Raw genomic sequence first — 19619 nt, forward strand, 5'->3', positions numbered from 1 at the left:
TTCTGCCCAAGATGGCACTCAAGGCACCTAAGAGCCTCCCAGCATGAACAAAACCCTAAAATTAGGCCTGGGCTGTTCCCTTTTTTATCAGGAGGATGGACACATGGCAAGAGGAAGGGACAGAGCTGGAACTAACACACGAGTCTCCCACCCAGCATCACAGAGCTACCTGCTGACTGAAACCCTGGGCAGTGACCAGAAAGCTGAATGTGGCTTGTTCCTGTACCCATGGACCTCTAAGTCCTCCACACCCCTCACCAACCACCAAACAGAAATAAATCAGACCTAAGCAGTGCAAAATTTCCCAAAGATGACAAGGCTGTGCCTGGGGCCAAGAGCATCATGCTGATATGGCTGTAGGAACAAGGTAGAGAAGATGCACCTGCCAAAAGGATGAAGGGCAAAAGCCCAAAGCCTTGCAGAAGCAGCACACACCAAGTGCTCTCCCTGTGCCAAAGCAAGTAATGTCATACAGATGATATCCCTGCTATTTCAAGGACATGGCAGCACCCGCTGCCCTCTCTGTCATTCTAGGAATTACTGACAAAGCTCGTGATTTATCTAGCTTTCTCCCCAGCTGCTTCAGGACTGAGATTTACTCTTCACAGCCTCCTATATCACCACTGCCGATTTCAGGGATTCCTCCCAGCATTGCCATGAGAGGACCCTGCAGCTGCCGCTTTGGCTAGTCGATGCCAAGGAGAGCGGCCTGGGAATGGGAGGCTCCACAACCAGGAGCTGCTCTGGAAAAGCAACCCCACCACATAAACCCAGCAACTGCCACACCGCGCCGGCAGCAGTCCACATCACTCACGCTGCATAATGAACAACTCTGCAGCATTAACTCTGCAACCGATTTTCATCCTTTCTGTGCACAAACAGATCATCCCAGGCTTAGTGAAACTGTGCAAGGCACTGCACGGCCACAAACACACTGCAGTGCTACAGGGCGTATGGTTTCTCCATACAGGAGGGGAAAAGGTACAAATTTTGTACCACTTCCGTTGAAGGGAAGAGAGATCCCATAGCAGCCAATGATGGAGCCAAGTGCCAGAGGTTCGTTTACGCCAGGCACAGAGATCTGCATTTGCTACACAAGGGAACATTGAGCAACAAAGAGAAAACATTTACAGAGGTTTCTGAATTATGTCAGTGAGTGAAGACTGGGAGACAGGGACAGGAAAGAGAGCTACAAAACCAGAAAAGGGAAACCCATCAGCTCCAGACTGAGCAGATGCCTTAGCAAGAGCGTGCAGGGATAGGGACCTAAAGAACCTCTTGAGACACCCACCTCAAGCCTAAAATAACTCCACCAGACCAAAAAAAAGCCACCATGACTTCAGGTTGTCTAAACGAGGCACAGGAGCCGGCAGCAGTGGGGGCAGGAGCAGAGCAAGGTTGTAATTAAAGGGTGGAGCACCTGCAAGGCAAGGCCATAGACAAACAGCCCAGTGTCACCCAGGGTGCCAGCCATGGGCTCCCTGCACACAGCCATCCCAGAGCGCAAGGCCTTCAAGCACCAGCCTGCAAAGCTACATATCTGAAGCAGCAACATTCCCATTGTGGCATTAGGAAAATAATGGCCCTCTGTCTCTCTTCATTTAAAGGGCTGCCAGTCATTTATTAGCCGAAACACAGAGTTCCTTGAAAACTCATCCACGACACAGATGGGGTTTGCAAGGGACCGGGTTACTTCTCAGCTAGCAGAGCCCACAAGACATTGGTGGCTAAAAGTATAAAACAAAGATAACAGTGTTTCATCACAACTTTTTTAGGCCCTTTCATTCTTCGGCAAATCACTCAGGCTGCAGCTGTCTCTGCCGACTGGTGAAAAAATAAGCAGGAACAAATGCAGAGAAGCTCTTGAATGTATTAGCCCTCCAAGCTCGTTAAATGTGACTCAAGTTAACTGCTGCAGTGCTGGGATGGCAGAGGAATTCAGCAGCAAGACAAAGGCAATATAGGAAACACAGAGTCCGCAAATGAATAACTCCTCCCCGCACCCTGAGCTGCCATCAGGAAACTCATCCCGACATCCCAGACAAGCTGCTTCAGAGTCATCATTTTCCCCAGCCCAAAGCACACTAATTTCCTCTGGCAAGGGAAGAGAGGCAGTAAATAAATAGCCGAAAATCTCAGCCACAGAGTTCATAAACCTTTCATAAAACAATAAGCAAGAAATCCTCTTTTCCATGAGAAATTAATTTCTTACATTTGTTTTGCCCATGGGAATCACTGAATGAGAAGCGCATCGGACATGACAAGAGTAAGGATGCTGCAAAGCCAATGAACCCGACCGTACAGCATTGGTCCCCTCCCACAGCCCTGGACCTTCCCCCAGCCCCACAGAGCGGCACGGTTCCCTGCTCCATGCACACCTCCATCTCTGAAAAGCTCATCTCAATGAGTGAATTACCAGTCCGGGATGCAAAACACAGCCTGTGCTTGAATTTTTCCATTGTTTTTAATTCTGATGTAATAAACCATGAAAAAAAGCTTCCTCCGAGAGGAAAGGCGTGTTTAAGGGTTGCCCTGAACTGACATTCTTTTCCCAATCATCTCCAAAATGTTATGATGTGGGTAACAGTCACATCCCGTGAGCTGTATTTCAACTTTTGCTTTGTGTGCTACGCACTTGCACAGATTAGCAGTGACTATAACAACACCTCCAAACTCCAAATAAACAAAAATACTAGTTAGGTATAGTTCTGGTGCTTTTTCATTAACAAGATCTATCTTGATTTAATGAGAAACAAAACTGAGTCGCTCAACTTTGCCTTAAAATTCAGTCACAGCTTTTGAAAAGCTGAATATCTCTGCAATCTCACGTGTTGGAACAAAGCACAATTAGTTAAAGCCCAAGATCTGCCTTTGGACTCCTCATGCCATAGAAAAAAAGGCTAGATTAACCTTTTGGAGAGTCAGCAAGAAACAAGCTATTAGGGAATAATGGTGTCAGTCACCAAAGGCTTTTGAAAAGGGTCTCTGTTGTTTCCTGGAGATGTCCAGGAGAAAAACCAGCTGGGCCATATGAGCGGGTGCCGTCCCAGCCAGGCTCACTTGGCTCAATCCCACACAGCGTGGGCTGCCCGCCCTGGGCAGGGGGAGGGTACCACGGTACCACCTTCAAGGGATCCTCCCAAGAAACAGGGAGGGCAGCAAGGGGAGGAGGATACAGTCCTTCCCTGCAGACACCACTGAAATACTTCTTGACTTGGACCACCCTTTTGCAGGGCATGTGCTCATTTCTTCAGCTTCTCCAAGGAGGTTAGTAGGATGAAACACTCCATTAGTTTTCACTAAATTTTTTCCTCTCGGTTGTGATGGTAGACTGTCAATCCAGCAGGTCAGGGAGATCTGGTGAAGGGTGATGTCAAAGACAGCGATATCAGAAGAAGCTGCAAGACTTAAGAGTGCTGGAAAATAAGGAAAACCAGAGTGCTCATGGAATGTCTTCCTTTTAACTCTCAAAATTGGTGAAGAAAGGAGGCAGGGAGGCTTTTACAGTTAATAGCTACACTTCTGCAGAGGCAAAACAAAGAAGAGGTTGGCCTGGCAAAGCAACTCGTTCCACTGGAGGGATGAAATGGGACAACTGCATAGTTGTGACTTGTGTCCAGCCAGAACCAGGGTTGGGGACAGATCTTTGACTCCAGTCCTCACCCAGCACAGTTCATCACAGATGCTCAGGCTCAAGAAGAACCGCCAGCATGAGGATAAGCCCAACTCCCACCTTTTCCACAGCTACTTGGTAGATGCCAAAAGACCTGGCAATGGTATTTCTGACACATTTCCAACTCAAAGGAGGTTCACACGACTGTGCTAACGCAGCTGGGAAAAGGTGCATGTGCACTTGGCGTTTTTAAACACAGCTTTATTCAACTACTGCAAAAACAATTGAACCGCAAATTTGAATACATGGGGTTTATCTTGTTTAAATGACCAGTAGATAAGTAAAGGAATTATGCCAACCAGAGCCTGGCCCAGACCATGTTTAATTGGCAGCAGATTCTCCCCTTGACCAAGTCAGCTTGACACAAACTCTTAAGCTTCTGCACAGAGCTGGAAGAGTAAATATGTGTCATTTGTTTGTCCTTGTTCAAGGAAGGAAAAAAAAGGGAATAAAATACTCAGACTGGGCTTTCTTACAAAAAGCACAAGAGAGACAGCTTAGCTCAGGAGGTGGCTGCAGAGCTGGCAGCACTAGACAGGATCTCCAGAACAAAAAAAATCCAGGAACTCCCCCAGTGTCACTTCTCCCCACAATTGATTTAAAATGAGCTTATCCCTCGCACTTGGTACATGAGGAAGAAGAAACTTCCTGGCTGTGAGGGGGGGAAACACAGTTATTAATAGCAGCACAATGAGCAAGTATCAGAAGTTATGTTGCAGCCCTGGAAGATCTTGGCTGGATCTTGAAAATATCTGTTGCTATGGCAGTAATTGCTATACATGGTAACAGCGAACAGTGGTGTGAGAACAACTTACTTTTTGATTTCATGCCCAAAACAAGTTCCTTTTGTTTTCTCTCACCAAAACCCCAAGCATTTATTAGCTTGCATTCAGTCCAAAACTGAGATTTTCACTTTCAGAAGTGGCAAGGAAGGCAGCAAAGGAGGGGCAAATTCAGAAAGATGTCACTGCTCCCTCCGTCCTTCTTCTACAGCATAGCCAAAGGACTGGGGCAAAGTTAGACCACATTCAACTTCCATTTTGATGTCCACCTCTAGACAGTCCTGCCTCTAGTACACAGTATTTGCCACTAACAGAAAAAAAAAAAAAAAAAAAAAAAAAAAAATATACATGGTAACAGCGAACAGTGGTGTGAGAACAACTTACTTTTTGATTTCATGCCCAAAACAAGTTCCTTTTGTTTTCTCTCACCAAAACCCCAAGCATTTATTAGCTTGCATTCAGTCCAAAACTGAGATTTTCACTTTCAGAAGTGGCAAGGAAGGCAGCAAAGGAGGGGCAAATTCAGAAAGATGTCACTGCTCCCTCCGTCCTTCTTCTACAGCATAGCCAAAGGACTGGGGCAAAGTTAGACCACATTCAACTTCCATTTTGATGTCCACCTCTAGACAGTCCTGCCTCTAGTACACAGTATTTGCCACTAACAAAAAAAAAAAAAAAAAAAAAGAGCAAAAACTACAGAGGCACGTATTCTACTTTCAGCAGTTAGAAACAAGGACTTTTCTGAGGTGGGATGACCTGACACTCACTTGATATTCAACGTGACGGCAGATCACAGTGTCTTGACTTTTTCATTCTGTCCTCTGCTCCCCTTTCCTCTTCACAACCTCCTTGTACCTTCCTGTGGCGCTGTCAAACTCTGGCCGATAGTTTTGCAGAAATACCTCCTACCCCCCGACATACCCTCCTACCATCATTCCCAAATTTCGGTGCTCAGGATTTCTTATGTTTGCGCAGAACCAATCACTGCGCATGTGGCTCTTCCCCAGCCACTGCTTTCATCTGCTTTTCTAGGTCACATACAAATGCTGTGAGCAGTGGAGATCCCAGCTTGGCTCCCCAAGGGACTTCCCTGCACTGCCAAGTCTGATAGTCTGTTCCTCATCTTTGTAGCCTATCCTTTAACCATTTATTCACCATGCATCACATGAACTTATCTTGGATACCCTGTGCTGAAACCTTTTGGATAGGACCACTAGACTACTCCACTGACCACCCCTGCCATGCGCTCCCAAACACCTTCCAAGTACCAATGGAGACACGGGGCTCAATTTTGGTCTATAAAAGCCATGCTGACTCTTCCGCAACATGTCATATCTATCCATGTTCCTACTCGATGTTGGTTTCTGGAAAATTTCAAAAACCTAAGATACACATGTTGGGTGAAACGAACTGCCCCTCCATCTCATCTACAGCCAGGACAACGGAAGAGTTTTGTTAGGCAGAGCACGTGCACCTGATATATCCTTTCTCCATCTTCTTCCTTATTCCTCCAGAAACCACACTTGCATTATGGCACATCCCTGGTTGTTCTTCCTAGTATCTGGTTCAGAATGGCTGCCAATAAGTTTACTGAAATGCTTTGGAAACCTGCTGATGCCTTTTGCATCCACAGCCACCCAGGACAATGAATTTGGAAGTTCATCACACATTGCATAAAATAAAAGTACTTCCTTTTACCTGCTTTAAACCAATCTGCTGTAGGTTTCATGAAGTCCCTCTGTTCTAGTGCCACAAGACTTAGTAGATAAAATTCATCTTAATCAGTGCCTTCACATTTTTGTATACCTTGACTGTATGCTATGCCAGAATTCTATTCAGAACCAAGGAGTCACAATTTTTTTCCCCTCTGTCCTCAGAAGGCAGCTGCTGTGTCCCTCAGTCATTTAAATTGTCTTCTCCGCAGCCCATCCAACACCACTGTCCTTCTCAAGATGCAGAAACCATGACTGCATGCAGCCCCCAAGACATGCACTAAGGTGTTACAGAGAGTCAAAAGGATGCCCTCTGCTTTGTTGTTATCACCCTTGCTAACAGTGGCCAACATTCACCAAATTTTTTAGCTCCCATTGCACACTGAGTTGATGATTTCAGAGAACTGCCGATGATGACTCTGGGCTCCTTCCTGAGCTGTAACCATCAGTTCAGCATCATACAGGCCCACTATAGATAGTTGTCCCTTATGAGGACCCCACATTTTCCTACACTGAAGTTCATCTTCAGAGGGATCTGGACAGGCTGGATCGATGGGCTGAGACCAACAGGATGAGTTTCAATAAGGCCAAGTGCTGGGCCCTGCACTTGGGTCACACCAACCCCCTGCAGCGCTCCAGGCTGGGGGCAGAGTGGCTGGAGCTGCCTGGCAGAGAAGGACCTGGGGGTGTTGGTGGCCTGTGGGCTGAACATGAGCCAGCAGTGTGCCCAGGTGGCCAAGAAGGCCAACAGCATCCTGGCCTGTATCAGGAACAGTGTGGTGAGTAGGACCCGAGAGGTGATCGTACCCTTGTACTGGGCACTGGACAGGCCTCACCTCGAGTACTGTGTCCAGTTTTGGGCCCCTCACCACAAAAAAAGACATTGAGGAGCTGGAGCGGGTCCAGAGAAAGGCAGCAGAGCTGGTGAGGGGTCTGGAGAACAAGTCTTGTGAGGAGAGGCTGAGGGAGCTGGGGGTGTTCAGCCTGGAGAAGAGGAGGCTGAGGGGAGACCTTCTCACACTCTATAACTACCTGAAGGGGGGGTGTAGAGAGGCAGGGGTTGGTCTCATCTCCCAAGTCACAGGAGACAGGACAAAGGGAAATGGCCTCAAGTTGCACCAGGGGAGGTTTAGATTGGAGATTAGGAAAAATTTCTTCACGGAAAGGGTTATCCAGCATTGGAACAGGCTACCCAGGGAAGTGGTTGAGGCACAGTCCCTGGAGGTGTTCAAAAGACGGGTTGACATGGTCCTCAGGAATATGGTTTAGTGTTTTTTTTATTGCTTATTTCTTATTTATTTTTTTGTCAGAGTTAGGTTGATGGTTGGACTAGACAATCTTTAAGGTCCTTTCCAACCTAGACGATTCTATGATTCTATCTGTCACTTATTTGTCCACTTGCTCAGTTCTGTGAGATCCTTTTGAATTTCCTCATCTTGAGTGAGGTAATCCAGCCACCTCAAGGAACTGATGATCCTCTGCAAACCTGGAGATTTCACTGTACCTCTCCATGCCTGAAGTCACCCATAGGATGGAAACCAGTCCCAGGACCAGTCTCTGGGGCCTCACTGCTGTCTCTTACGCTGGAAAAAACTAATAAGTTCTGCTCTTTGCATCCTCTGCTTTCACCAGCTCTCAGTCCATAACAAAACCTTTCCTCCATGGTGACTTAGTTTCTTGAAAGCCTTTGGTAAAGAACCTTGTCAAAGGTTGTTTGAAAGCCCAGACATATGAAGTTTGGAGGTGTTGGTGGATGAGAAGCTCAACCCGAGTCAGCAATGTGTTCTGGCAGCCCACAAAGCCCCCCGCATCCTGGGTTGCATCAAGAGAAGCGTGGCCAGCAGGGCAAGGAAGGTGATTCTGCCCCTCTGCTCTGCTCCCCTCCAGGGAGACCCCACCTGGAATACTGCATCGAGCTTTGGAGTCCTCAGCACAGGAAGGACATGGACCTGTTGGAAGGAGTCCAGTGAAGGGCCACAAAAATGATCCAAGGGCTGGAGCACCTCTGCTACGAGGACAGGCTGAGAGAGTTGGGGTTGTTCAGCCTGGAGAAGAGAAGGCTCTGGGGAGACCTTATAGAAGCCTTCCAGTACCTAAAGGGGGCTACAGGAGACATGAGGAGGGAAGGGACTCTTTATCAGGGAGTGCAGTGATAGGACAAGAAGGAATGGTTTTAAACTGAAAAAGGGGAGATTGAGATGGGATCTCAGAAAGAAATGCTTTGCTGTGAGGGTGGTGAGAGCCTGGCCCAGGTTGCCCAGAGAAGCTGTGGCTGCCCCATCCCTGGAGGGTTCAAGGCCAGGTTGGAGGGGGCTTGGAGCAACCTGGTCTGGTGGGAGGTGTCCCTGCCCAGGGCAGGTGGTGGCTTTAAGGTCCCTTCCGACATGAACCATTCTGTGATTCTATGAAGTCTACTGGTCCTGCTACCCACATGCTCACCAAGCTCCAGCAGGACCATGAGGCAGGACTTGCCTTTACATTAGCCCTGTTAACTCTTTTCCAAGAAGCTGTTCCTGGCCATGCCTTCAGTGACCTTTCCTTCATTGCAGGGGCCCAGGCACAGAGGTCAGACCCATTGGTGTGTGGTCACCAGGATCCACTCTACAGCCCTAGCAGCGCACCTGGCACAGATATTGAGCCACCTGATGCGTACCTCCCCTATTTCCCCAAGATCACCCTCTTTTAAAAAAAATGCCATGGCATTCGCCACCATCAATTTCTGCAATACCAAGGGCACTTAAGCAACAGGACACACACAAAAGTATCTCAGCAATTTCAGATTTAAGATCCTACAGCACTCTTGAGTAAACACTATCTGTTCCTTACAGTTTCTTATCAGTTCCTCTGTTTGCTCTAAAGCTATTTCTACTGACATTACACATGAGAAAACTTCTCAGACAGCTCTTTTGTAGCTTTGCAGACTACAAAGCTCCTCCACAGGAGCCAAGATGGCCAAAATATGGTTTAGATTTTTCTGTAATGGCTTTATCTTCTGTGCCTCTCACACCTTGATCTCTTCTGCTGCCTGTCTCCAAAAGGTTTCTGATGCATTTGAAAATTAATCATAGTTGACAGATTCACTCTTCAAAAGTCTTACTCTAGCCTGCCTTATTTTGATTTTACATGTAATCTGCTGAAATACTTTTTTTTTTTTCTTTTTTAGTCTTGTACGGATACTGCTCCCCCTTTTTGACCAACATCCTTCTTGCTCCACCAAGTCTTTTTTTCCCTGCACACTTCCTTTTGTTGTCTTTAACAGGAAAAAAAAAAAAAAAGTGTCTTTAATCTTTTCTTGGTGCAGGTATCCATTTCTTCTGAGCTGCCAATGTCATCACCAAATAACTACCATACCGCCACTGGTCCTATCAGTTACTCGCAGCAGAGGGACAGCCATACAAGGCAGACAAATATCAGGGCTCTTACATGACCACAACAACAGACAGCCCCTTTTTAGCAGGGTGGAGTAAATGCCAGCTCTATGGCAGGGCACATATAAGTCTCATTAATTTTATTAATGCTGCCAGTCATAAAGAGCCCATCATAAACACAGGCTCAGACTTATCATGACTGTTCCTGGGCACATACATACTGAGTTTTCACAGGTAACTGTACATCCCCAGTTTCCAGATACCAAAACTGGGATGGAAATGTGTTACGTGCTCAAAACACCTCCTAAGGGACCCACTAGATGGGAGGCAGAGGAGTGAAGGCTCCTCTTTCCCAGGGGAAAACAGGACCACAAAGGGCAGACAAGATCCCAGGAGAGCAGCGTCCTGTGGCAGTGTCTCCCTTCCAGGGAGCAGCCACAGCCTGGACCTTCTCCCTTCTTTTCAGCACTGTTGAGTGCACAGAGCTGCAGCCAAGGTCAAGGCCGGCACAGTTCCTGACAAGGTCCTGCCAGACACAGGAGGCAGGCCCTGCTAACAAACTGCGAGACAGGTTTAGCCAGCAACAGGTATTAATTTAAAAAATAAAACATTTACCCATCAATTTTTACCTGAAGCACAAGAAAAACAAAGGTTTGCATCTCCCAGCTGTTCATTACTCTTCTTGACATCTTCTGTCACAGCTTAGCAGGTGTGAAGTTGAAAGAGATGAAGCCTAAGACTCCCCTGCCTCTTGAGCAGCAGGGAAAGCTCTGCCGCAGCAAGGCTGCACCCTGCAAAGGGGCTGGCTGAACATCCCCCCACCAGCACCCAATTTTCACTGCAGCCACAAGGACGTTGCTCTTTGTCCACAGGACCACATACTGCCTGTCCCAGCTGCTGCACTTCCACAAGGACCAACAGGGCAGCCCAAGCTCTAGTACAGACACATCTCACCATTAAAGCTGTTTGTGCTCACAAATGTCATTCCCTTATCCAGGGGAAACAGCCGCACCATTAGGAGCTTTCACAGCCTGTAGGCACAGCAGTTCAGGTTCCTGCCACAGCCAACAGCCCCAAAATGGTAATTTCAGGGGAATACTGCTAATTCATGTAAAGCCCCTTAAATCCTCTCTGCAGTCCACAGGAACTCTGGGTTTAATCCAGGTCTAGCTGTGACATGGAGGGCAAGAAAGCAGCACCACAGGCAGCCCCATGAAAAATTTCTCTGTTCTCTGGCCATTTCCACAAATTCACTTGAAAAAATGGCTACTGCTGCAAATAGTAGAGGTTTGAACAAGGTAACATGAATTAAGCACGTGCTCTCCCCTGTCTGCGCTGCTCCCGGGGCCAAGCTCTGCTGTAGGCAGGCACTGCAGGCGCTGCCAGGACAGTGGTAACGGAGCTGCCGTGGCCAGCTGCATGGGTTATTTTATTTCAACACCCAGAGTACAAGATGTACGTGGTATCAGGAGACACTCTCAAATAGGAAACTGTTCTCTTCCCCAGAGAGCCTGTGGTACAGGATGCAGCCCAAAAATCAACACGCCCCAAGCACAGCTCACCACCCGACCCATCCAGGTCAGGCAGGAACGAGCACATCCACCGCTGGGAGTCCCCCTTTTTTACATTTCAAGACGAACTTTGGGCTGTTTCACTGAGCTATGTGGTCATCATCATGCTGTCCACCCTTTTCCAAGTAGCCCAAGTGTCTCTCTAGCCCCACGCTCAAGCACACGGAATCATGGAATTGTCAGAGTTGGAAGGGACCTCTAGAGACCATCCAGTCCAACTCCCCTGCCAAAGCAGGGCTGCCCAGAGCACATCACTCAGGAGCATCCAGGTGGGGCTTGAAGATCTTCAGAGAAGGGGACTCCACACCCTCCCTGGGCAGCCTCTTCCAGGGCTCTGGCACCCTGAAAGTAAAGAAGTTCCTCTTCACATTTGAATGGAGCTTCCCATGTTCCAGCTTGTGCCCGTTGCCCCTCGTCCTGTCACTGGGAACCACTGAAAAGAGTCTGGCTCCATCATCCTTCAACCCACCCTTTAGGTACTTGGAAGCATTAATAAGGTCTCCCCTCAGCCTTCTCTTCTCCAGACTAAAGAGCCCCAACTCTTTGAGCCCTTCCTCGTAAGGGAGGTGTTCCAATCCCTTAATCATCTTTGTTGCCCTACATTGGACTCTCTCCAATAGTCCCCTGTCTCTCTCGAACTGGGGAGCCCTCACACCAAGCATGCTGGGTTACCGACAAACTTCTCCCCCACGGACAGACAGCCCTCGCAGCTCAGCAGAAGCTTTCCTTATCTAAAGGGAGACAAAAGCAAGTGATTCCACCCCTCCAAGACCAAGTAAAGTTTAAGGACAGCCATCAGAGGCAGCTCTGGGTGGCCGATAGAGGACTCTGCCATTGCACCTGAAGAGACTGCCTTGCTGGGGAAATGCTACACGGAGCCAGAGAGGCTGAAACCACCACCATCTCCCCTTTCACCAGACTCATCCGACCCACCTTGTTTCAACAACAAGAGCAACCTGAACAAGTGTCCCCCCACAAAGGGAGCTCTGCCTCACAGTGGCTCTCTGCCAACCCCCCGGCTCTTGCAGTTGGGTTTTGGCATTCAGTCCCAAAGTCTCAACAAGCCACCCCTGCAGCACGGTATCCAAAGCTGGTCCAACAGACTGTGGGAGAAGGAACTGGATGACAGCACCACGGTACACTGAAAGCAGAGCAGGTCCAATGACTTGCTGTTACTAGAAGGAGGGGGTGCCCTCTGCATCTTTCCCCTCTCCCCCCGCAACGCATCCCCAGAGCTCATCACACAAGGGCACCGGAGCTCCTCAAATCATCCCACACAGAGTTAATTCAGCTTGCTAACTAAAAAGCAGACAGTTTACCCTTGCTTTAATGAACTCAACCATTCTGGTGACAGAATCCAGGGGCAGAAGAAACAAGGGTGGCAGGGCACGTCTTCACCCCAAGAAGATGATCACTGTCTTTATTATCTTTTATGCTTATTGCCACCCCAAGATAAGACTTCTACTTTGGAAAAGCCTTCAGTCTCCAGAACCTCAAACCTGTGTTTTAGACTAATTTCAAATTACAGCTTTAGTGAATTTAGGCCGAGTTGTCAGACCACCATCTATTCACCAGGCATTTCCTCAGCAGCTTCTAAACCCACAGTACAAAAAAGACCATGGCACTTGCTTTTCACCCTGATTTTCAGTGATTTAAAAACTAATTTCACTAAAAATGAAGTAGCTTATTTCAGGGGCAAGTTTTCTGAGGAGTTTCCAAGCCAAAACTGTAACTCTTCTGCCATTTGTGCTCTAATGCAGGACTGCAGGTGACCAGGGGCAGCACCGACCCAAGCACAAAGCTGCTCTCCAAGCCCCAGCACTGCTTGCTTCACACTCATTTTACTTTACTACCTAAATGCACCTCAGCCGTATCCCAGTCAGACTATCCATTATATTACAATGGTATAAACTGCTAAGAAAACTTACCTCCTTATTACAACATGCCTAGCATTTGTCCTTAGGCACGTATTAAATGCTTCTCACGCCAGCCACACTCCAGGCTCTGCACCTCAGCTCACAGCCCTTCTGCCATCTCTTTTTGCTTCACTTGACGTTGATTCATCACCAAGAATTCATACAACACTTCAGAGCTTCTCCTCTCATCATAGCTTAGAGCAATGCTTGGAAGGCCAAATAAAAAATACCCCAAACCTAATCACTGTAGCTAGGGAGAAAAAAAGCACTAGAGAGTGTGGCTGATAGCTGCAAGTATCCAGCTGTGTATCAGGGACTATAAAAGAACTACAATATACATGAGGAAGAAACAGTCACCAGGCCAGGAAATGACCAAATATACCACTTACAGTTTTATGACAAACTGAACATGCTGAAACTAACAGCAGGACCTTGAGTTATTGTTTAACCACATATAAGGGAGACTTGGGGCCTGGATTGCAGCGTGTGAGCACCCACAGCTTACCCCACGTCTGGAAATAACCCTGCACTTGCTCTTTCCCACAGAGCCCCAAGAGCACAGAGGGAACGAGCCCTGAGTGGAATGGGCTGGTGGGGGGTCACAGGGCTGCACGAGCAGATTAGCAGAGGCATGTGGACCAGGCACCAGAGTGGCTGGAGCAGGTCAGGGTCCTGACAATAAAACCCAGCTAGCCACCCAGAAGGCCCAGAACACAGTGCAGAGGCACCAAAAACTGCCAAGGTCCACCGCCTGCTCTGGCCACAGCCTCTGGAGGGGCATCTTTCCAGGCAGCACCACACTGCACTGCTCACCATTGCATCCCCTCGGTCTGTATTCAATCATTCAGCTGCAAAGTCTGTTACAGTAACTTCTTCTCTGACTTCACTTTGTTACTGGAAATATTTTAACACCGGTTCATCCCTCTCCTAAACTGAGCCCTGGCTGCTGCTACACATGAAAACCCACAGGCAAGACATTGCACTGCCTCAGAATCAAAAAAAACCAAGACAGCTGAACTCCATGTGGTTAGAGGGGTTTTGCTGAGCTTGGCCCCAACTCGTCGGGCAACATTGTGCAGGGCTTTTCTTGGTATCACTGCTGATGGAGACAGTAAGCCTCTTTGTCATTCTTCTGGGAAAAAAATAAGCACAAGTGAAACCAAAAAGAAAAACCAGATCTACAGAACAAAGAAGTTATCCCTGCTACACTGCACCTGGCCCTGGGCCACCGGTTCACAATGTCCAAGACGACACAAAATCCCACTACACTGAGTCTTTTCTGCCTCTAACAGCTTTCCAGCCAGAAAGCAGCAGCCTTGTTTGCCCAGGTAGGAAACAGCCCCATCTGCCAAAGCAAAGTGCCTTATGGCAGTGTCCCACATCTGCCAAGTTACACACACAAGTGAGCCCAGCACAGGTTTGGTGTCCCCCCTCCCGCCTCTGCCCCCACCTGTAGCCTGGCTTGTTTGTTTTTTGTCAATCATAAACCCTGTGGCTAAGAAAAAGTTCAGTTTAGAGGGGCCCAGGATGGCTCAGCTCCAGGCTGAAACAGGAACACGCAGGAAGCCCAGGGAGCACAGGGCGCTCGCTGTCATCTCCATTTCATCCCACATCAGAACACTCTCCATCAAGAAAGGCAAAGTGCAGTGACAGCTTGGCTTGGAGAGCTGGGCACAAGCAGAAAATGAGAGGACTAAGAAAATACATTCCCTGTGTAGAACCAGCCTTCTATTTGCCTCTGGTGGCTGATGTCTTGGCCTAAAAAAATAATTTTATTCAAACCTCTCCATTTCAGAAGTTCCCCAGTGCTCTGCAGCATAAAACCCTCAGTGGAACTTCATACAAAACTTTTGGACACAAGTTGAAAAAGACAAAAGAGCCTGAAAAAAATAAAAATAATCTCAGCATCTCCGGTGCTTTGGTCCTTCATCTCGTTTGTTTTTTTTTCAGGGGAAATTTTCTAAAGTTGGTATTGTCAAACCAGAATCCCTTTTTCTTGCCTAAAGCACGTAACTGCAGGAGGCCAGACACAGCCCAACTGCTCAAGCTGCTGTACCAGCCGTACCAATGCTCCCCCTGGGCATCATGGAGTCCTTTCCATCTCTCATGCTTCACTGCAAACAAACAATCTGGATCTTCACCATCCTCATTATAAGCTTCCCAAACCTCTTTTGGCTCTGTGCATTGCATAACCAAAATAAGGCAACTGACAACACACAAAGCAAAAAAGAGGCTGTCTACTTGGGAGAGTAGCCTGAGGATGGCTGACACCAGCTACATGGGAACTTGCTGGTCAATATTCAGCTGGAAATATAAACCACTCTTATTCCTTATATCGGTAACCTCAAACACTTGGGAACAGTATATATCCCAAATAATAGTAGTTTTTCCGTTCTCCCACGAGACAAAAACCATGCACATAAAAGTTTTCTCTTGACCTACAGTGTCTCATTCCAGATGGACAAGCCAGAAGGACCTCATGTCTGCCGCTATAGTTAATATTTTCCTGCCACTCCAAAAATTGACTGCTTTAAGAAATCACCCGAAGCAGAAGACTGCTTTTTCCCCATGAAGAGTACAAAACGAATCAGCTAGCTTGCTTCAGTGGGCACTTACGACTGAGCTACCCAAAACCATAAGAAGTTGCTCAATCATTAAAGCCATATTTCCTACAAGCGCCTTTCTGTACACCTTGACAAAGGCAGGAAATAACATCAGAAGTTTAAGTTACAACAGCAGAGCTCACAAACCCTCTACAAATCCACCTAAAACCAAATCCCAGTGTCTGCTCCAGAATTTATTTTTATTCCAAACAAGAGGCACTTCAGTAACTATTCAAATCTGCCCAGAGGGCTTTTTAAAGAAACACCAGTGTATACATGTCACAACAAGGCACAAATAATTGTGCTCCACCTGGGAAGGACCGACGGAGCTTAAATGGAGCATTTCAAATTCTGACGTATTTATTTGCTGAAAGCTTGCAAGTATCTCCTCCTAATTGCATCATCCACTGAGAAAGCCATCCGGGTAGTACGACAGGAATGGAAACACTGGGAGACGAGACCACAGGGAAGGAGGAAACACTGCTGCTTTCCTTTGAACTTCTGATTAGTTTCCATCAGACAACTCTGATGTGTCTGAAGGTGTTTCACAAGGACCAGGCTTTATCTGCATAGAGTCAAACACTGTAACTGAAGGCAGGACTCCACCTGAGGAGTGAGCTCCAGGCCATGCTGGGCCTGCTGATATGAGCAGCTTAAAAAGGACACAACAGTGACAGCGGACAAGATGACTACCCTGTCCTCCACAGCTTATCACCCCTCTTCTGCTTCCACCAGCAAAATTGCTGGAGCAAAACCACACTCCTGATTACACTTAAAGACAGTTGGTCTTTCACCCCTAAACCATATAATCAGGAGAAAACTTCCCCGGCAAGCTCGTGATAGCTCCAGCAACGCGTTTAGAGGAGCAGGGATGACACCAGGAGTGCGTGGCAGGGGTCAGGCTGCCGATAACCTCTCCCACCTGCACTTATCTCCACAGAAGAGCAGAGACCTTCACTACCCCAGCTCGTTTACTGTGAAGCGAGTTACCACAATGCTCATTGAGGAACTGACTCATCCAGCAGATGGGAGAGGGACAACCTGCTGGAAGCAGAAGCTTGTCCTGCAGTCACAGCTAGCTACAGAGAGAATGTTTGTACACGGCCTTATGTAAGCCAATTAAGAAGAGAGCAAACCAAAACAGGGCACACAGACCCAGTTCAGAGGATGTGGGAGGCTCTCTACTGAATAACAGCAGGAGGTTCAGATGCCCTGCCAAAAACAGAAGACCCCTTTGCTGCAAAGCCACAGCTGAGTTGAGACACAAGGAGTCCATCAGCAGCTCCAGGGCAGGCTGATGAAGTGTGGAACTTTTCACTCATTCCTAAATTAAAGAATCTGAAAAAAACACAGAAAACAGTATTCAGGCAAAGACAAATTGAAGCCTGAATTAATTATATGCAACAAACTCATACTCAAGATACTGAGATTCAATAACAAAATTAAGAGTCTTTACTGTAATCAGAACATAAAGCATGTGAACCCTTTATATTTTGTATTGATCAAAATAAAGTCGCCAGCCAAACCAGGAGGTTTCCCACTGAACAAGTACACTCAGTACCATTCCCAGCCATCCCACCCACTCAGCTAACAGGACTTCAACAAGCCTGTGCTTCTGGCACAGGCGAGGTGCCCCCTGCTCGTGTCCTGAGACTTTAATTGAAACAGCCAAACCCACACTGCTAAAACAGCAAGTCCAAACTGAAAAGCTTTCTTCTCCATAGGTAAAACAGCAATCAAGTAGTATTCTTACTAACGCATTTACCTATGAAGAAATATAGATATGACACATCCTATCGTGACCTCAAAGAAAGGGTTCAGGAATATGAATATTTACTAAACTGTACTGCCAGGGGAAAAAATAAAATAAAATAAAAAATCACAACACTTTCATGAGCCAAAAAGCCAGAATCATACTGCAGTTATGCTTCGTTATCTTTAATTACAGAAGTGTTTCCATTAAAGCTGATTTAGATCTTACAGTCCTTCCTACAGTCCCTCAACAATGCTAATCCTCCATGGCTGTATGGGGGAAAAAAAAAACCTGTTCCCTGGTTTACAAAACTCTACTTGGTTGCCAGCAGACAGTTGCCCCAATCCTATGAAGCCAACAGCAAAAAGAATGTCAGAATTGACTAAAATAATGCCTCAGAGCTCAGGCATAAACACACTGAAATCTGCAAGATTTTCTTACGCATTAGGCCGTTAACTATAGGAGTCTCAGTCTCTCCTCCTTTCATGTTTGCACCGTAACACATCACATTTTCCTAGAGATCAAGTAAATCAGTTGAATGGGATGCATTTGCCTTTTGTTCCCCTAAAGCAGGGCAGCATTCAGCATCAGATTCTGCATGTCTTGATAGCACAATAAACGTGCAAGTCTTTCACGAGGTTTTCAGCTGCGGACCCAGTAACAGCCAGGCTGAAAGCAGCCTTTTGCACGACAAGGATGAGCATAAAATTCTGATTACAACACGCATCAGGCCAGTACAGTTAGATCCCCCTGTAGCTTACGTGCTCCCAGCTAAGGCCAAGACATCTGTTTCAGCTAAGCAAACCTGTTGTGAATACAGAAGGCATGTGAGCTAACTGACCAAAATCCTGGGTTCAGAATCCGCATTCCTATAATCCACTGTGATCTCAGGATCACTCCAAACAGCTGTCTCATCAATGCGGCAAACACTGAACTCAAAAAGTGCCAAAGAGATAGTGGGGACACGACGGAAAAATTATGCTGAAATCCAGTGCAAGAAGCACTCCTCTGCACTGGCTGGAGGAACGATAGCCACACAGACTTGGGGCTGTCTCAGGTTCTCCAGTTGATCCCCTGAAGCGAGCAACCTGCAACCTTGATCCCCAAGTGCCCTTGGCTGTCACAAGCAGGGGGGCAGAAGCAGCCACTATGAGTTGCTGCTGCTGGCAGACCGAGAGCGTGCTGTGGGGCTAATCACTTTTCTCTGGATGAATTCTGATGTTCTACATCCACTCTCAAGCAATCCCTTCCCAAGTCACTCCTTCTTATAGAGTAACTCAAATCCCGTTCTGCTGGAGAAGATGCAGAAGAGACAGAAAAGAAAGGAAAGGGAAAAAAAAACAACTTCAAATGCAAAAGAAATAAAAAATAATTCCAAATACCTTGCACCATCACAGAGGTACTGGGAAAAACGCCAGCACAGCCCTCCTTCCTCTCCCCCAGACAAAGAGAATGTGAGAAGCCAGCTGAAATCTGGTGCCCCTGGGGAGAGCTGCGCTCGCAGGAATGTTAAATCGCTCCGAGCTTTTCATCTAGGATGAAAAAAAAATGCTGGCAAAACAGCACAACAGCAACTGGCATCAGCCGCAGGGAGGACAGTGTTTCTGCCAGGCTCTGCACCTTCTTCCCAGCAGAGCCAAACTTAATTCAACCACTTCTGGCTGACAAGCTGAGGTGCAGAACAACCAAGAGGAATTCTCTCTGAATGGGGTTATTCAGAGGAGCCATAAAATCCACCCGTGTTTGTCAGAAGCAGGATGCAGCCTGGGAAACTGGCCTGGCTACCCAGCCTTCCGTCTCCACTGCCAACAGGTGATCCTGGCTCCCCACCGCTCCCAGGTGAGGAGCGATCGCTCTCCGGCCACCTCTCTCCGCAACTGGAAGGGCCATTCCTCTCCTTGACTAAGAATTCACTGTCATTTCGTAATTCTGTTGGGATTTTTAAGTGACAGAGAGCAACCCACGCATGCAACCACTCAAAACCAGTACAAGATCAGAGGGCGCTTCCACTCAACTGCTCGTTTCCAGAGGCGCGACGGCGCCCGGCAGAGCCCGGCCGCAACCTCCGGGGAGGGCGCTGCTGCCGGACCCCCCGGGTGGGACCGGGCCAGCTCCGTCCCGTGAAACCCAGGGCCACCCGCCTCGCTCGGCGGCTGCCAACAGCCCGGTCCCGGCACCGGCCGGCGGGAGCCGGGCCTTGCGGGGCGCCCGTCTGGCGCGGCCGAGCAGGTGCGGGCGGGA

At 47.7% G+C, this 19619-nt stretch overlaps 1 protein-coding gene across 1 annotated transcript in view; it reads right to left on the reverse strand.

Moving 5' to 3' along the window:
- LOC106899389 (rho GTPase-activating protein 39-like) overlaps positions 1–18878 on the reverse strand; it is a 58801-nt gene extending 39923 nt beyond the window's left edge. Inside the window, exon 1 of the mRNA XM_014961191.1 lies at positions 18761–18878. The gene's annotated coding sequence lies outside the window, so the exon portion shown is untranslated. The remainder of the gene's footprint in view (positions 1–18760) is intronic.
- Between the last annotated feature and the right edge of the window lie 741 nt (positions 18879–19619).

The sequence above is a fragment of the Calidris pugnax genome, unplaced genomic scaffold, assembly GCF_001431845.1.
Source record: "Calidris pugnax isolate Ruff unplaced genomic scaffold, ASM143184v1 scaffold518, whole genome shotgun sequence".
In the NCBI taxonomy this organism is placed as follows: domain Eukaryota; kingdom Metazoa; phylum Chordata; class Aves; order Charadriiformes; family Scolopacidae; genus Calidris; species Calidris pugnax.